The sequence below is a fragment of the Nomascus leucogenys genome, chromosome 16 (assembly GCF_006542625.1).
Source record: "Nomascus leucogenys isolate Asia chromosome 16, Asia_NLE_v1, whole genome shotgun sequence".
NCBI classification, from domain to species: Eukaryota; Metazoa; Chordata; class Mammalia; order Primates; family Hylobatidae; genus Nomascus; species Nomascus leucogenys.
In genome coordinates, this window is record NC_044396.1 from 95,150,651 (window position 1) to 95,169,219 (window position 18,569).

Below are 18,569 nucleotides of genomic sequence, written 5' to 3' on the forward strand. Positions count from 1 at the left end.
TATCTCAGTAAAGGTGTTTAAAAACTCAGCAAACAGATTACACAGCAAATTAGACACAATTGAAGAGGGAATTCATAAACTGGAAGATAAATCTTTAAAAAATTACCAAGAATGTAGCACAAAGGATAAGGAAATAGAAAATAGGAAAAATAAGTTAAGAAACATAAAAGATGGTGTTTTTCTGATGCCCACTTAAGTCTGAGCAATAAAAGAAGAAAAGAAAAAACTAAAACAAAATGAAACAAAAAGATGGTATGCAGAGAGCTTATGGAAGTCTGGCTGAAATCTCAAAGGAAAGAGAGTCAATCGTTGAAGAAGTTATGCCTGAGAATATTTCAGAACTGATAAAAAATAAGTATGCACAGAGAGGCACAACATGGACTAAATAGAATAAAGAAAAATAGAGTTTAGATGACAGAGTGAAATTGCAGAAGATCTTTAAGCCAGCCAAAAAGAAAAGGAAGATCAGCTCCCAGGAAACAGCAATAAGATTGCCAGCAGAATTCCAGGAGCCCCGGTGACAGCCAAAGGAGAGGAAAATCGGATCTGTAAAGGGCTCAGAGGGAAATAACTGTCACTAAGAACTTGATATATTTTCCAAAAATAAGTGTAAAATAGAATTTTCAGAAAATTAAAAGTTTAGAAAACAACTCAATAGCAAGAGAACAAATAGGCCAATTAAAAAATGAGCCAGAAGCAGAATAAACCTTTCTCAAAAGAGGACATGCAATGCCATCCGGTGTATGAAAAAATGTTCAGCATTATAATCATCAGGGAAATGCAAATTAAAATCACAAGGAGAGATCACCTCCTGCCTATTAGAATGCCTGTCAGCAACAAGACAGAGATAACAATTTTTGGTGAGGATGTGGAGAAAAGAGAACCCTCGTGCACTGTTGGTGGGAATGTAAATTAGTGCAGCCATTAGGAAAAGCAGTATGGAAGTTCCTGAAACAATTGAACATTGAGCTACCTTTGCCACCCAGCACTTCCAGTTCTGGGTGTATAGCCAGATAAATAGAAATCAGTATCTTGTAGAGAGGCCTGCACGCCCATATCCATTGCAGTATTATTCTTAACAGCCAAGACATGGAATCCGCTTGTGTCCATCAGCAGATGAATGGAAAAAAGAAAAAGTGAGAGAAGGAGAGATAGGTTAGATAGATGTAAACCAGGCTCGGTGGCTCACACCTGTAATCCCAGCACTTTGTGGGGCTGAGGCGGGGGGATCACCTGAGGTCAGGAGTTCAAGACCAGCCTGGCCAACATGGCGAAACCCTATCTCTACAAAAAATCCAAAAATTAGCCAGGTGTGGTGGCACGTGCACCTGTAATCCCAGCTACTAGGGAGGCTAAGATAGAAGAATCGCTTAAACCCAGGAGGCAGAGGTTGCAGTAAGCCAAGATCACGCCACTGCACTTCAGCCTGGGCGACAGAGTGAGACTGTCTCAAAAATAAATAAACAAATAAATAATTTAAAAATAAAAATATTAGATAGATGTAGATCTATAAAGTGTTAAAATAAAGATTATGAAACTGATGGGATGCACTCTTTGTGGCAATAATATTCCAAATTATAAATAAGACCTATGGCTGTGACAGGCAAGGATTAAGTCACACACCCCTAAACTTAAAGAATAACCTATGTTCTAACCATAAGGATTTTTATTTTTCTCTAGCAGCTAAACAAACACTGGCCACAAACAAATGATATGTGTGTGAGGTGATGAATATGTTAATTAGCTTAATCTAATCATTATATAATGTATACATATATCAAAACATCATGCTGTACCCCATAAATATGTATAATTATTATGTGTCAAACTTTTTTTAACTTTAGATAATTTTTTTCAGATGAATAAAAATCAGAGACATTTAGAGAGTTTACCACTAACAGCCCTTCCCTAAGGACTGTACTTCAAGAGAAAATTTGTCACAGAGAGAAGGTTAGGGCCAGGTACGGTGGCTCACACCTGCAATCCAGCACTTTGGGAGTCCTAGGTGAAAGGATCACTTGAGGCCAGGAGTTTGAGACCAGCCTGGGAAACATAGGGAGACTCCATCTCTACTAAAAATTTTAAAATTAGCTAGGTGTGGTGGTGCACACCTGTAGTCTCAGCTACTCAGGAGGCTGAGGTGGGAAGACTGCTTGAGCCTAGGAGGTTGAGGATGCAGTGAGCTGTGATCGCACCACTGCACTCCAGCCTGAGGAACAGAGCAAGACCCTGTCTCAAAAAAAAAGTACCTGGCCAGGCACGCGGTGGCTCACACCTGTAATCCCAGCACTTTGAGAGGCCGAGGTGGGGGGGATCACTTGAGGTCAGGAGTTTGAGACCAGCCTGGCCAACATGGTGAAACCCCATCTCTACTAAAAATACAAAAATTAGCTGGGCATGCACGGTGGCTCAAGCCTGTAATCCCAGCACTTTGGGAGGCCGAGGCAGGTGGATCACGAGGTCAGGAGATCGAGACCATCCTGGCTAACACAATGAAACCCTGTCTCTACTAAAAATACAAAAAAATTAGCCGGGCATTGTGGTGGGTGCTTGTAGTCCCAGCTACTTGGGAGGCTGAGGTAGGAGAATGGCGTGAACCCGGGAGGCAGAGCTTGCAGTGAGCCGAGATCGCGCCACTGCACTCCAGCCTCTGTCTCAAATAATAATAATAATAATAATAATTAGCCAGGCATGGTGTTGTGCACCTGTAATCCCAGCTACTCAGGAGGCTGAGGCAGGAGAATTGCTTGAACCCGGGAGGTGGAGGTTACAGTGAGCCGAGATTGCACCACTGCCCTCCAGCCTGGGTGACAGAGCGAGACTCCATCACACACACACACACACACACACACACACACACACACACTACATGACTGGATCTTTGAGAAGGCAAGTTGCCTTCCGCCACGGTGGGCTTCATCCGTTCAGCAGAAGGCCTGGATAGAATGAAAGACTGGCCTCCCTGCAGCAGAGTCCTTGGACTCAAATGGCAGATCGGCTCTTCCTGGGTTTCCAGCCTGCTGGCCCTGCAGGTTTTAGACTTGCCAGCCTCCTTCATCCTGGAAGCCAATTTTCAAAAACCTCTCTGCACATATGCGTCCCATTGGTTCTGTTCTCTGATCAATGCAAGGAGGGCCCTACAGCAGAGGGCTTGCCAGCCACTCATGGAGTTGCGGCTCTGGGCCCCTTTCCTTCCATCCTCCTGGTCCCGCCCTCCATATCAAAAGACGACTGGCTAGAGGGAAAAGCTTGGGAATGGCTTTGAGGTACACGATCAAAGACGTCTGCAGAAATGGGAAACGCAAAGGGTTGAAGAGAGGGATGGACGCTATTGATCGCCATCTCAGAAGATCCTCTGACTGCCTTATGGAGAATGGACTGGCAGGTTCTAGAACAGAACACGGAAGCTGGTGAGGAAGACATGGCTCGGACCAGGGCAATGGCCGTGGAAATGGCCATGGAAGTGGGTGGGTTTGCAAGGCTTGGTGATGTCTCTGTGCAGGACACCTGCCTCCCGGGCCGGGAGCTGGGGATGCAGATGGGCCGAGGGTGTGGGGCCGGGAGGAATGGTCACTAGAGAGGTGTGTGAAGCACTTTCTTAAGTCAGAGATGCCTGGGAGGCCTCCAGCAAGAGAACTCAAGGACATCAGGGTTGCAGAAGAGAAGCCTTGGCTGGAGACAGACGTGGGCATTGCTAGCACAAGGAAGAGAGCAGACATGGTCGTCCAGGGAGGAAGTGGAGAGGGGAAGGAAGGTCGTCTAGGGAGGAAGTGGAGAGGGGAAGGAAGGTTGTCTAGGGAGGAAGTGGAGAGAGGAAGGAAGGTCGTCCAGGGAGGAAGTGGAGAGGGGAAGGAAGGTCGTCTAGGGAGGAAGTGGAGAGGGGAAGGAAGGTCGTCCAGGGAGGAAGTGGAGAGGGGAGGGAAGGTCGTCTAGGGAGGAAGTGGAGAGGGGAAGGAAGGTCGTCCAGGGAGGAAGTGGAGAGGGGAGGGAAGGTCGTCCAGGGAGGAAGTGGAGAGGGAAAGGAAGGTAGTCTAGGGAGGAAGTGGGGAGGGGAAGGAAGGTCGTCCAGGGAGGAAGTGGAGAGGGGAAGGAAGGTCATCCAGGGAGGAAGTGGAGAGGGGAAGGAAGGTCGTCCAGGGAGGAAGTGGAGAGGGGAAGGAAGGTCGTCTAGGGAGGAAATGGGGAGGGGAAGGAAGGTCGTCCAGGGAGGAAGTGGAGAGGGGAAGGAAGGTCGTCTAGGGAGGAAATGGGGAGGGGAAGGAAGGTCATCCAGGGAGGAAGTGGAGAGGGGAAGGAAGGTCGTCTAGGGAGGAAGTGGAGAGAGGAAGGAAGGTCGTCCAGGGAGGAAGTGGAGAGGGGAGGGAAGGTCGTCCAGGGAGGAAGTGGAGAGGGGAAGGAGGGTCGTCTGGGGGGGAAGTGGAGAGGGAAGGAAGGTCATCTAGAGAGGAAGTGGAGAGGGAAAGAAAGAGGTCCCCAGGCCCACTCCTGGAGGCGCTGGCCATGGGGTCCTGCCTTGAGTAGCAGATGGCATGGGCTCTTCTTGCCAAGGGTGCAGCACAAGCCAGGCCCTGAGATCGGTGCCTGACACCCATCACAGCTGTGAGCCTGCCCCATGTGACACTGACCATGCAGGGCTGAGTCTTGGGGCTGCCCTCAGGCTAGGGTGCTCTCCGTCATCCACATAGGTTGTCTGGAATCCCAGCAAGGGTTCACACTCTGGGCCCTTCCCGTCTGCGCTCCTCTTGTTCCTGCCAAGCCACCTCCCTCCCCTTTAGCCAAGCCACTCCCAAGGGTCCCAGAGCCACCTCTTCCCAGGCAGGGCCCACAGGTGTCCTCCAGCAAAGCCCCACTGAGCCCCCTGCTTCCAAAGCACTCCCTCTTCCCTCCCCCAACTCCACCTCACCCTGCACCCCTCTAACTCCTTCTCAGCTTCTCCTCTCGTCCTAAATGTTCCCTCTGACCCCCAGATTGGGTGTGTGGAGGGCACAGGGGCTCTGGGGAGCACAGGGGCATGGGGGGACACGGACTCTGGGAGGCCACAGGGGTGCAGCCCCTGCATGTGGATCTTGTCCCACCAGGGACTGTTGGCTCCTTGCAGGTGGGTATCTTGTGGACGTTGCTGCCACCGGCATCCAGGGCAAGTCCCGACGCAGAGCCCCTGGCTGCACTGATGCCTCTCCCGGTTCCATTCCTGCCCATCATCCTCCTGCTCACCCTCCCTGGGTCCAGGGTGAAGGCCATAAAGGAAGAGGCCTGAAGAGGAAGTTTTACCAGGACCAGCCACGGTCTCACACCTGCTCCCACACCTGCCACTTCCTCCTGTATCTCCACTACCCCCTACCCCACACCTTCCTCCCTCTCAGCCTTGGCTCATGCAGTTCCTCCCTCCGCAACGTCCTCCCCTCCAGAGCCAGGACACAGGGAGCTCCTCCCAGCCTGTCCTTTCCTTATGCACTGAAGAGTCCCCAGCACACCCTCCGGTGGCCTGGGCACACAGTGAGGGTCAGATCTCAGGCCCCTGCATCCTCCCCGAATGTCCCATCCTTCTCAGAACCTCACACACGGGCAGTCAGCCTAACCGTGGACCTCTTCCTGCCACCTGACCATGAGCCAGCACCAGGCACCTGGCTCCATCCCCTGGAAAGGGGCTGCGGGGATGGGTGAGGCAGTGAGAGACCTGGACGGTCAGAGACGTGGTCGGAGAAGGCCCCTCCTGGGGGACACTGAGCCAGGCCTGAGGACTCTGTGGGTCCTGGAGAGAGGAGAGAGCAGGGGATGGAGCCAAGTGAGGGTGGGGTAAGGAGGATGGAGGACAGGGGCCAGCTGAGGTCACAGCAGTGGCAGAGATGGCTCAGGCTGTGTGCTGGGAAAGGGTCAAGATTTTATACTAAAGGCCACAGGGGCCAGGGAAGTGTTTGAGGCAGGGTGGTATTTGGGTCCAGCCGTGCTCGCCTGTGTTTGATGTGTCCGTTTCAAATTTCAGACTGCCTTTGCCATGGGGCAGCGGATAAGCACAGGTGCCCTGGCACAAGGCTAGCCTCCACATCTCTTAGCTGGACCCAGAGTCCCTGTGTAAGAGTGGGGAACTGTGGGTGGCACTCAGTAGGTGTTCCCATACAAGAGTGGGGGGGCTGTGGGTGGCACTCAGTGGTGGTCCCTGCTGACCACAGCCAGTCTACTCCTAGAATAGGAATCTCTGCCAAGTTACCCTTCAGAGACTTGAAAGGTCCCTGCCAGGCCTAGAGCAAGGCAGGCCCTACCTTCCAGTGTCTAGGCCTGTGGGATGGTGGACAGGCTCCAGGGGCCCCCAGTGCTCCACGCCCCTGCGGCTCTCACCCTCAGGGACTCCCCTCCCCTTTCACACAGGCTGCACCTGCCAACTTACTTCTGATGAAGCTAGCACAGCAGAGTGACGGGATGTGGCTCCCGAGATCCGGTTACAAAGCCTGTGGCTCTGTCTTCGCTGTGCTCTCTGGCTCTCTGGCATCCTGGGGGGTGCTAGCTGCTGTGCTGGGAGGAAGCCCTGTGGACAAGCCCAGGTGACAGTGATGAGGGGCTGAGTCAACAGCTGTGCAAGTGAGCTGGGGAGCAGATCCCCCAAGCTGAGCCTTCAGATGAGCCTGCAGCCCCAACCCGAAGGCTCGGCACAACCCACGAGAGACAGCAAGCCAGAGCCACCACAGAGCCTGGATTCCCGCCCCACAGACACTGAGAGAATAAACTGTGTTGTTTTAAGTCCCTGTGTTTTGCGGCAATTTGCCACACAGTAAAAGACAGCACAGGTGGGTAGGGCCTGGCTTGTGCATAACCTGGGGTGGGGCAGGAGGTGCCAGGACACCTAGAGAGTCATGTCTAAGGGGGGGGCAGAGCCTACAAATGCCAGAGGCTGAGACCTGGCTCTGGGCTGCTCTTGGAGCAGAGACTCGGCTCTCCCCACACTGGGCTCGGTTGCCAGGGAGACGGAGATTCCTAACCCGGTTTCCAGGCTACTCTGCCGTCCTCCCCGTGCACGTGGGTCGGTTTCACCCTATCAGGATTTTTGCAAACAACCGTGGTCATGATTAGCAGAAGAAAGGTCTTTAATGACACAGAGCAAACCAATGTCAAGGTGTGGCCCTTTCAGTTTGCACAGCCCTGCAGGGAGCTGGGGACAGGGGCCTAACCTGGCCCAGATGCCTGTTTCCAGGGACGTCGTAGGGCAGCGATAGGGCAACAGGGCTGCCTGGACACCCTGTCTGGGGACGCTCCAACAAGCACCCCGCAACCGTGGCCCAAGCCTCCTTTCTATGCTCAAGGTCTGGCAGTGATTGGCACGCCAGCCGTTCACACTGCAGAACCACCTCCCAGAGGCGGAAGGTCCTGCTGAAAACTTGACTTCAAACTTCTGGCCTCCAAAACCACAGAAGAATATATTTCTGGGCCGGGCGTGGTGTCTCACGCCTGTAATCCCGGCACTCTGGGAGGCCACGGCGGGCAGATCACGAGGTCAGGAGATCGAGACCATCCTGGCTAACACGGTGAAACCCCGTCTCTACTAAAAATAGAAAAAATTAGCCGGGCGCGGTGGCGGGCGCCTGTAGTCCCAGCTACTCGGGAGGCTGAGGCAGGAGAATGGCGTGAACCCAGGAGGCGGAGCTTGCAGTGAGCCGAGATCGCGCCACTGCACTCCAGCCTGGGCGACAGAGCGAGACTCCCTCTCAAAAAAAAAAAAAAAAAGAATACATTTCTGATGTTTTAAGCCAGGAAGTTTGTGGAGAGCTCTCACAGCATCCCCAGGGGCCTGAGCCATCACCTCTGGCACTGGGTCCTCTTCAGGCTGACTCCTGTGTCCTCTGACATGACCCTGTGGCTTCCCCCAACACATTATGAACAATTTCAAGAACACAGGACAAATGGAAAGAAGTTTACAATGAACACCCGTATACCTGGCACCTGGATCCTACAATTCATATGTTGTTACATTTGCTTTATCATATATTCAACCCATCTCCTATTCTTGATGGACTTCAAAGTAAGCTGTAGCCACCTGCACGCTTCCCACAGAGACTCCAGCTCACACTTCATAACTACCTAACATATCATCAATTACGTTTAGAGGTGAAACCACATTCAATGAAATGCATGCACCTTGAGGGTGCCATTCCATAGTTCCGACAAATGCATACACCCATGTAACCCAAACCCCTAACAAAATACAGACATTACTAACCCCCCAACCCACATCCTCCCCTGCCCAGCTCCAGTCAAACCCCATCTCCTCCCTTCTACAAAGGCAACAACTGTTCTGAAACTCTGAAAACCATAGGTTACTTTGGCCTGCTCTAGAACGTCACATAAGTCAAACCACGTGGTCCATATTCTTTCCTGCAGACTCCTTGTGATGCGTGCGGCCAGGGTCCTGGCAATTTGTTCCCTTGCATGGCTGAGCGGTGTCCCACGTGTGAGCATTCCACGCATGAGCGTTACAACGTTTGCTTATCCACTTCCTTGTTGGTGGAAACTGGGCTGTGTGCCGTGTTTGGCTCGGGTGCATTCCTGAGTCCTGCATTCTCTTGGGTAAATAGTGGGGTACAGAGTTGCCGTGTCCAGAGTTGCTGTGTCCAAAGGTCAAGTAAATCGTTCTCTTTTTTTTTTTTTTTTTTTTTTTGAGACGGAGTCTCGCTCTGTCGCCCAGGCTGGAGTGCAGTGGTGCAATCTCGGCTCACTGCAAGCTCCGCCTCCCAGGTTCACGCCATTCTCCTGCCTTAGCCTCTCCGAGTAGCTGGGACTACAGGCGCCCGCCACTATGCCTGGCTAATTTTTTTTTTTGTATTTTTAGTAGAGACAGGGTTTCACCGTGGTCTCGATCTCCTGACCTCGTGATCCGCCCACCTCGGCCCCCCCAGAGTGCTGGGATTACAAGCATGAGCCACCGCGCCCGGCCTGTTTTGTATTTTTAGTAGAGATGGGGTTTCACCGTGTTAGCCAGGATGGTCTCGATCTCCTGACCTCGTGATCCGCCCGCCTCGGCCTCCCAAAGTGCTGGGATTACAGGCGTGAGCCACCGTGCCCAGCCAAGTAAATCGTTCTCTAAGAAATTGCCAGGCCAGGCGCCGTGGCTCACGCCCGTAATCCCAGCACTTTGGGAGGCCGAGGTGGTCAGATCACCTGAGGTCAGGAGTTTGAGACCAGCCTGGCCAACATGGTAAAAACCTCATCTCTACTAAAAATACAAAAATTAGCCAGGCATGGTGACACATCTGTAATCCCAACTACTCAGGTGGCTGGGACAGGAGAATCACTTGAACCTGGGAGGCGGAGGTTGCAGTGAGCCGAGATTGTGCCACTGCACTCCAGCCTGGGTGATGAGAGTGAAACTCCATCAAAAAAGAAAAAGAAAGAAAGAAAGAGAGAGAGAGAGAGGAGGAAGGAAGGAAGGAAGGAAGGAAGGAAGGAAGGAAGGAAGGAAGGAAGGAAAGAGAGAAAGAGAAAAGAAAAGAAGAAAGGGCCAGACTTTTTCCAGAGCAGCTGTCCCACCTCATACTCCCACAGCAGGTGCACAGCCCAGCTGCCCCACGTCACACAGACACGTGGTGCTGACCTGCAACAGCCCTGAGCACTCCGAGGCCATCCCACACACTTCCTGCTCTGGAGTCTGACATTCTGTTATTGGATGGGAGGTCTTGACTGTGAGTTGTCCAGGTTCTTGGCATGTTGGACAAAGAATTGAACAAAACGCACAAACGAAACAACGAAAGAACAAAGCATCAAAAGAAGCAACGAAAGCGCAGATTCATTGACGCAAAAGTGCACTCCGCGGATGGGAATGGCTCGAGCAAGCGGCTCACGAGCCCAACTGCAGTGTTTTTTAGGGTTCTTATGAAGCTAAAGGAATTTGGTAACACCCCTAGGTGCCCTTTGGAGACCTCCAGCAGGTTACATCTCATGAAGGATTGGCCTGCGCTGTGATCAATCAGTCAGAGGCTGAAGTGGAGACTTCTGTCTCATCATCCCAGGAGCGGATGTGGCCCGTGTGCTGCCTCGTCTTGCCTGGAACTGGCTGCACCTGCTCCTCTTTCACTTATGCCTTAACCCGTGGTGACCCTAATTCCCTATTCTCCTGCCTCATTTCCCACTGAGAGACATGATCCCCATAAATCTTTCTTTGTTTTTTGACTGTCCCTGCCTACTAGGGGTCCTGGCTCTCTGTCCCCAGGTAGTTAGGTGGGTATCCATGGATGCAGCAGCCTTGTATTTGCTCATAAAGGGTGTAGCTGACTTGACCCAGTCACAATGGTTGGATATTTTGGCCCAATTTTGGATTTTGTTCCCAAACTGGCTGAAATCCTTGCACAAGTATCACACAAACATGGAATTGCTGTAAATGAGAGAGCAAAAAAATCAGTTAACATTTTAAACAAAGTTAGACCAGAAGTTAAGGTCAAAGATATGGCAATAACTGGAACTACCAAAGGAAGTAATGCAGATAGCAACCAGTGTTGCCGGGTTTCTGTGGGAGTTCCCAAAGACTCCATTTTCTATGCCTGGGAAATTACATTTTTAGTATTTTCTTATACTAAACCAGACTGGCTGACGCAAAAACAACATTCTTCCTTTAAATATAAGCAAGTTCCTCCTTGCCAAAGAGCTCTAAGCCTCTTTGATTTTGGAAGACTGCGGCAGCCAGGGAGTCCAGCTGTTGCTGAAGTCTAGTGAGGCCCTCTGCTGTCAGAGGGATATCACAGTCTCCAGAGGCCCCTTATGCTGGATTCCAAGGATCCTCCTCCTGCAGCTGATCCCACCAAACCCAACAAGGAGGACGCAGGTCTGGCATATCCCAGGCTTTTGGTAGTCATGCAAAGCCAACAAGGGTAAGTTTAATAAACCAACAGTATGGTCAATTTCCCTTGCTGTGAGAAACATGCTTACCTGTCAAAACCCAAAGAATGGACTTAGAGGCACAAAGAACAGCAGAAGTGAGACTTTTAATAGCAGTCTTGGCCAAGCGCGGTGGCTCACGCCTGCAATCCCAGCACTTTGGGAGGCCGAGGCGGGCGGATCACGAGGTCAGGAGATTGAGACCATCCTGGCCAACACGGTGAAACCCCGTCTCTACTAAAAATACAAAAAATTAGCTGGGCATGATGGCAGGCACCTGTAGTCCCAGCTACTCAGGAGGCTGAGGCAGGAGAATGGCGTGAACCTGGGAGGCAGAGCTTGCAGCGAGCGGAGATCGTGCCACTGCACTCCAGCCTGGGCGACAGAGCCAGACTCCGTCAAAAAAAAAAAAAGCAGTCTTGCAAGATCAGGTGTCTGGTAGACAGGCACACTCAGTACAGCTACATCGAGCAATTTGTCCCCTAGTGCTCAGGTCCCTCCCCCGGTTCTTCATAGGCTGAGTACTATGGGGTCACGATCTTCCCAGACGTCGCCTATTAGTCGTTGAGTTGGGGTTTTAGGTGTTTTCTTTAACATTTTGTTACAGCCCACAATGCATTGCAGTCATCTCGGGCGCTCTTCAAGTATTTGAATGATGACCCAGGTAGTCAGGCAAGCTGATGAGAATACAGTTAGCTATTTTGCAAGCTAGTCTAAACTAAACACTTTGGTTCGGGTGAGGGCGGCTAAGGGGCCCCTACCAGCAGGCGCTGGCTATTGAGTCAGGGGCATAGTGTATCTGTTCTTCTGTAGTTTGCAGACCCAAGCCTATCTGGGGCATTTTATTTTAAAAATGGACCACCATATACATCATTTTCTACACTTGCTGACAGGCCAGCATCCTTGAGAACCATTAAGGTATGGCAGGCAAATGCCAAAAAGTTAATATGATACTGATTTCCCAGACTGGCTTCATTTGGGGTCTTTCATGGCTTTTTTTTAACAGAGAAAAACCATTTGTTTTATTATTACAAAGGAAGTCATTCCATCCATTCAGATGGAGGCAATTAAGTTGTAAAATCATAAAAATGACTACGAGTATCCAGCTTACAGTAATTATGCAACAAAGGCACAGGGAGTGTTGGTGGGCATTTACTTATCTTTTGTCTGTCTTTTAAACAGGTACCGCACATCGTCCACAGGTTCACGGGTGCAGTGGCTGGTGGGAGCCTCAGGTTCCAGGTCAGAGCTCCGGGTGCCGCAGGCTTGACCTTGGAAAGATGGATCCAGCTACTTAATCCTAGTACTTTGACCTCCGAAGGCGTGGCTAACACCACTGAAAACGGTCCCTTCCATTTGGGTTGTAGTTGTTGAGTGGATGAACCGTCTTTCCTTGTTTTTTGTTTGTTTGTTTGTTTGATTGTTTTTGTTTTTTTCTGTTTGTTTGCTTTTGCTTTTTTCTGTTTGTTTGTTTGTTTTGAGACAGAGTCTTGCTCTGTCGCCCAGGCTGGAGGGCAGTGGAGCAATCTCAGCTCACCGCAACCTCCACTTCCCGGGTTTAAGCAATTCTCCTGTTTCAGCCTCCCAAGTAGTTGGGGTTACAGGCGTGCACCACCACGCCCAGCTCATTTGTGTATTTTTAGTAGAGACAGGGGTTCGCTATGTTGGCCAGGCTGGTCTCAAACTCCTGACCTCAGGTGATCTGCCTGCCTCAGCCTTCAAAGAGATGGGATTACAGGTGTGAGCCACTGCACCTGGCTCTTTCCATGTTTTAACAGGTACCTTATCTCCTGGCCTAATTTTGGGTTGCTGGTTAGTTCCTGGCATGGGGAGCCTTTGAATTCCAAACTATCATAATCCCTGCTGAAATTGCCCCAGAGTAACAATGTATTTTATTAACCCCACCCCCAGCCATTCTGGATCATTAATTAGATTATGAGTTAAAAACAGCCTCCCATACAGCATTTCATATGGGCTAATTTTTTTTTTTTTTTTTTTTTTTTTTTTTTTTTTTTGCTTTCAGGGAGTTACAGAGTCTTAAGAGGACTACAGGCAGTAAGCTGACCCAAGTTTCTGATGTTTCCTGACATAGCTAAGCTAACGCTTGTTTTAGAGCTTGGTTAGCCCTTTCTACTTTCCTGAAGGATTGAGGCCTCCGTGCTGAATGTAAATAGTATTTGATTCCGAGAGCCTTAGCGACCCCTTGAGTTACTTATCACTTTGGAGGCTCTGGGGTAACCGCAACCAGAGGACTATTTCCTTTAGGAGACACTTTATAACCTCATTGGAACTTACGGTCTTGGTTATCTCCTTTTTCATTCCTCCAAGGAGTGTGTCGAGAAACTTTGCTGAATCCCAATTAGGGCTGGTGGTGGGCACCACGTCTGGGCCCAGGTGATTGCCCTGGGGATTTCAGGACAACATATCATCTGCCTCGCGGCGGGCAGCCTCAAAAACCCTTTCCTTTTCCGTAGGGGTGCAGCCGGTTGCCAGAATGAATTGGACCTCTCTTCACGATCGATCGAAAGCCAGAGCCAAGGTCTGGAAACTGCCTGCAAAGCTACCAGCAACCTCAGAGTCCCTTCCCAGCTTTTCTTTACATTGTTGCCTATCAGTCATGGGAAATGGGACTTGCATTCAAGCCGTGGCCCTCCCGCCCCCGCAGCTTCCCTGGGAGGTGAAGCTGGCCCTCCTGCCCAGCGCCTTCCCTGAGAAGTGAAGCTGGCCCTCTCTCCCCTAACGGCTTCCCTGGGAGGCAAAGCTGGCCCTCCGGCCCCCCGCGGCTTCCTTGAGAGGCGAAGCTGGCCCTCCTGCCCCCGCGGCTTCCCTGGGAGGCGACAGTGCCGGGGAGTTGCTGAGTCAGGTGTTCCACTGCTGGTGCGTTAGGGGCTTCGTGTACTTTGTTCCTCTGGCTGACCTGGCGTAGTTGGAGCATGTGGCAAAGGGTCCTTTGGGGGTGGCCACAGTTCCCTCTGAGGGACAAGGGGCCTTGTAGGAGGGGGTCATCGCCAGGGTCTCAGTCTTAGGACTTTCGTTCCGAGGGCCAGCGTTAGGAGCTTTACAGATTGAAGGATCCTGATACAAAGCCGTAAAGGCTTCACTGTATGGCATTTCTGACCATGTACCCTGCCTTTTGCAAAATAAGTATAATTGTAGGTTAGTACTATGATGAAGACTTCAGTGTTCTGGCCATTGCACCTGACTGTCTAGCCGATATTGTGGACAAACAGTATTACAATAAAAAGTTCAAGCATTTTCTTCTCAGATTGTCAGGGTCAAATTGATTTCAATGGTTGAGGGTGCAGCCAGGCAGGGAATCAGGTGGAATAGATGGGGTGGGTCCCATAGCAGTCTGGAAGAGAAATGAGACCCTAAGGAGGACTTATCTATGGACCCGAAATTTCCACCTGGGGCGTCCCCCTGGGGAAGTCTCAGGTTTAGCCTTGGATCCCAGGGCCCCCCTTCAGGGTCCACTCTTACAATGTCAGACGTCTCTGACCTCAGGTGGGCACCAGTGCCGCTTTGGATGTTTTCTCTCCATAGCCAATGGCCCACTGTGATTCCCTTTGTTCCTGGATGTAATCCCTGGCTTTTAGCGTCCCACCAATTTAGATGGACCATATCTTCCTGCATTCTTCATAGGGTTATGGTAGGCCCTTTACTTCCAGCTCTTCATTTGTTCCAGGATGAAACTCAACAATCCTAATATTAATAACATTAAGGCTGGTGGGGTATTTCTTGTAGCCAGCGACACCAGAGGGTGGTATATGAATCCCTGTGGCTGGTAATTTACTTTGGGGTCTGAACAGGAGAAATACTGTTTAAGCAGGAACCACCAAGACATGGGGTTTTCCCTAAGCTCGTCCTTTTCTGCACTTTCTGTGCATAAACAAAAGGGGCATGAGATGGTAATGGAGGCCCAAATGCAACAATTTAGCAGTCTCTGATCCCCACAAAGCATTAGCAAGGCAAGGGGAGAAATTAGAAGATGAAGAATTCAATCATCTCAAAGACATTATTGCTGCACATACACAAACCTGACCGTTGCATGGACTTGTCTTGCTCTCGGCAGGACCTAGGTGTCCTGTTCCATGACCAAGTTATCCAGTTACTAGAGACGTCAAGCGGCAGGCACCCTAGTGGCTTTTAACTGCCTGACCCATGCCCGCAAATGGTGGCTTTGACAAAAGAAGGTAAAAAAGAAGAAGGAAAGGAAATCTAAACCCCAGACAACGGGGCTTGCCTCCTGGCTGGCTCTCCAAATAAAATATGTTACCAGATAGAAACTCTTGACTGTACGCTGTCCAGGCTCTTTGTACAAAGAATTAAACAAAACGCACAAACAAAGCAACAAAAGAACGAAGCACCAAAAAAAAAAAAAAAAACAACGAAAAGTGCAGATTCACTGAAGCAAAATTGCACCCCACAGAGCGGGAGAGGCTCGAGCAAGCAGCTCAAGAGCCCCGACCGCAGTGTCCTCTAGGGTTCTTATGAAGCTAAAAGAATCTGGTAACACCCCTAGGTGCCCTTTAGAGGCCTCCAGTGGGTTACAACATATGAAGGATTGGCATGTGACCAGTTAGAGGCTGAAGTGGAAACTTGGCCTGCAGGCAATCAGAGGCTGAGATGGAAACTTCTGTCTTGTCATCACAGGAGTGAGGGTGTGGCCTGTATGCTGCCTCGTCCTGTCTAGAACTGGCAGCACCTGCTGTTCCCTTGCTTCTGCCTTAACCCTTGGTTGCCGTAATTCCCTACTGTCCTGCCTCAGGTCTTCTGCAGCTCTGTTCTTTCAGTGGTGATGGTACTTAGATCCCATAATGTAGATACAGGTGTGCTCATTGCTATGGGGTTTGCATTGCCTCTACGTCTGTGCAGTTAGCAAAGTTAGGACATAAGTATCCTTTTCTTTATTATTTTTTAAATCAGGGTCTCCCTCTATCACCCAAACCAGAGTGCAATGGCACAATCACAGTTCACTGCAGCCTTGACTTCCCATGCTCAAGCGATTCTCCCACCTCAGCTCCCACAATCTCTGCCCCATCACCACCAGCAGCAGCAACAGCAGCAGTAGCTGGAACTACAGATGCACCACCACACTGGTGTTTTTTAGTAGACATGGTGTCTCACCATGTTGTCCAGGCTGAGTATCCTTTTTTGAAAAGGAAACAAATCACATGTTCTCCCTCTTTCCAATTCAAAACTAGGATTTCAGGGCTTTTATTTAACTTGATTTTTTTAAACCTGTATCTCTTCATTTTTATGCTGAAAAACTTTGTTTTTAAGAATATTCGCATACTCTCTTTATTCTATGACATAGTAGTTTCAAAATAAAAAGGCTAGTATTATTATTACAAAGAAGGTTAGGGACTAAGAACAAGACTTCTTTGCAGTTCCTTTTGTCCTTGGAGTGTGTCCCACCAGGATGTATCTTCAAAGTGCAGTGTTCTGAGGCTGCTGGAATAATTACCTTTTCTGTAAAATTAATTTACCAACTTGATATACAGTTTGAGGTTCCTTTGTTTCCATTTGTTCTCAGTTTCTGGGGATTTTTATTTAGTATTTTTATTGCATCCAGAAAACTACATACACAGTATTACAAAACCAAGGCTTTGATTTTGACTTTTTGAGAAGGTGCATTCTGAGAAGTCTCCCGTTTTTTCCTGTCCCCCTACCCCCACCTTGTTCTCTCCTTTCACCTATAAAGTTAATCTTGTCATTGTTTCTTTTTTGCAAATATATAAAAGAGTTGTTTGTATTTACATTCTTCCCCTTACACAAAAGGTGGCATCCCCATGGATCCCCATGGATCCCACAGATTCCTCACAGATCTCCACAGATCCCCACGGATCCCCAGAGATCCCCACGGATCCCCAGAGATCCCCACGGATCCACACAGATCCCCACGGGTCCCCACAGATCCCCACAGATCCCCACAGATACCCACAGATCTCCACGGATCCCCACAGATCTCCACAGATCCCCACGGATCTCCACAGATCTCCACAGATTCCCACAGATCTCCACGGATCCCCACAGATACCCACAGATCCCCACGGATCCCCACAGATCCCCACGGATCCCCACAGATCTCCACGGATCCCCACAGATCCCCACGGATCCCCACGGATACCCACAGATCCCCACAGATCTCCACAGATCCCCACAGATCCCCAAGGATCCCCACGGTGCCGTTCTTCCCTAGACTTTCACGTGGATTCACGCAGCCTGGAGAAGGCTTAATATCAGTGCTTAGGGACCGGGCTCACTCTTTCCCACAGCTGCGTGGTCCCCCTGGGGGATGTGCGCCAGTGCACTGGGACAGCCATGCAGTGACGGGCAGTCGGGAGGCTCCCAACCCCTGCTATTTCAAAGAGTGCCCCACCGAGAAGCTCCGCACTGCGTCATTTTGTGTGTTGGGGCTAAGCCTTTGGGATGGAATCCTGGGAGCGGGTGGAAGGCTAACCCAGACACGGTCTTGCAGGGCACTGACAGATTCCTCTCCATTCCCGCAGCCGTGCCTGCGAGGGCGTTTCTTCACAGCCTCACCCCAGGGCAGGCCTGCTGACCCGCCGAGGCTGCTGGATTTTGCCAATATGAGGGGTGAGAAAAGACATCATCTCAATGCAATTTTAATTGGCATTTTTCTGACTATGAAGGTGGTTGAGCCTCTTTTCGTGCAGTTAAAGAGACATTTGTAAGGATTTTTCTGTAAACTGTTCATGTTTTCTAAATTTTTCTAATTTTCCCCTAGACTTTTAGGAACTCTTTTTGAATGTGCAGAAATCAGCCCTTTGGCTTGTAAGCTTCCATTTCCCTCCCAGTTTGTCATTTGCCTTTTGACCTCCTTTCTTCCTTCTTTTCTTTTTCCCTCCCTCCCTCTCTCTCTCTCTGTGTCTCTCTCTCTGTGTCTGTGTGTGTATGTGTCTCTCTGTGTGTGTATGTCTCTGTGTGTCTCTCTCTGTGTCTCTCTCTTTGCGTGTCTGTGTGTTTGTGTGTGTCTCTCTGTGTGTGTCTTGTGTGTGTGTCTCTGTGTGTGTCTCTGTGTGTGTCTGTGTGTGTGTCTCTGTCTCTGTGTGTCTCTGTGTGTGTGTATGTCTCTGTGTGTATGTGTGTGTGTCTGTCTCTGTGTGTCTCTCTCTGTGTGTGTATGTCTCTGTGTGTATGTGTGTGCGTCTCTCTCTGTGTGTGTCTCTCTGTCTCTGTGTGTGTGTGTCTCTCTCTGTGTCTCTCTGTATCTCTCTCTGTGTTTCTGTGTGTGTCTCTCTCTCTTCTCTGTGTGTGTCTCTGTGTGTCTGGCTGTGTGTGTGTCTCTCCCTCTGTGTGTGTGCCTCTCTGTGTTTGTGTGTGTGTCTGTGTGTTTGTGTGTCTCTCTGTGTGTTTGTGTGTGTGTCTCTCTGTGTGCTTGTGTGTGTGTCTCTCCGTGTATGTCTGTGTGTGTCTCTGTGTGTGTGTCTGTCTCGGTGTGTGTGTGTCTGTGTGTGTCTCTGTGTGTGTCTCTCTGTATGTGTCTCTGTGTGTGTCTGTCTGTGTCTCTGTGTGTATGTCTCTGTGTCTCTGTGTCTGTGTGTGTCCCTCTCTGTGTGTGTCTGTGTGTTTGTGTGTCTCTGTGTTGTGTGTCTGTGTGTGTGTGTATCTCTCTCTTCCCCTTTCCTCCTTTGTTCCTGTTGCCCTTGGCATGCGTGTCTCCCCTCCCACTTGCATCAGCCACACAG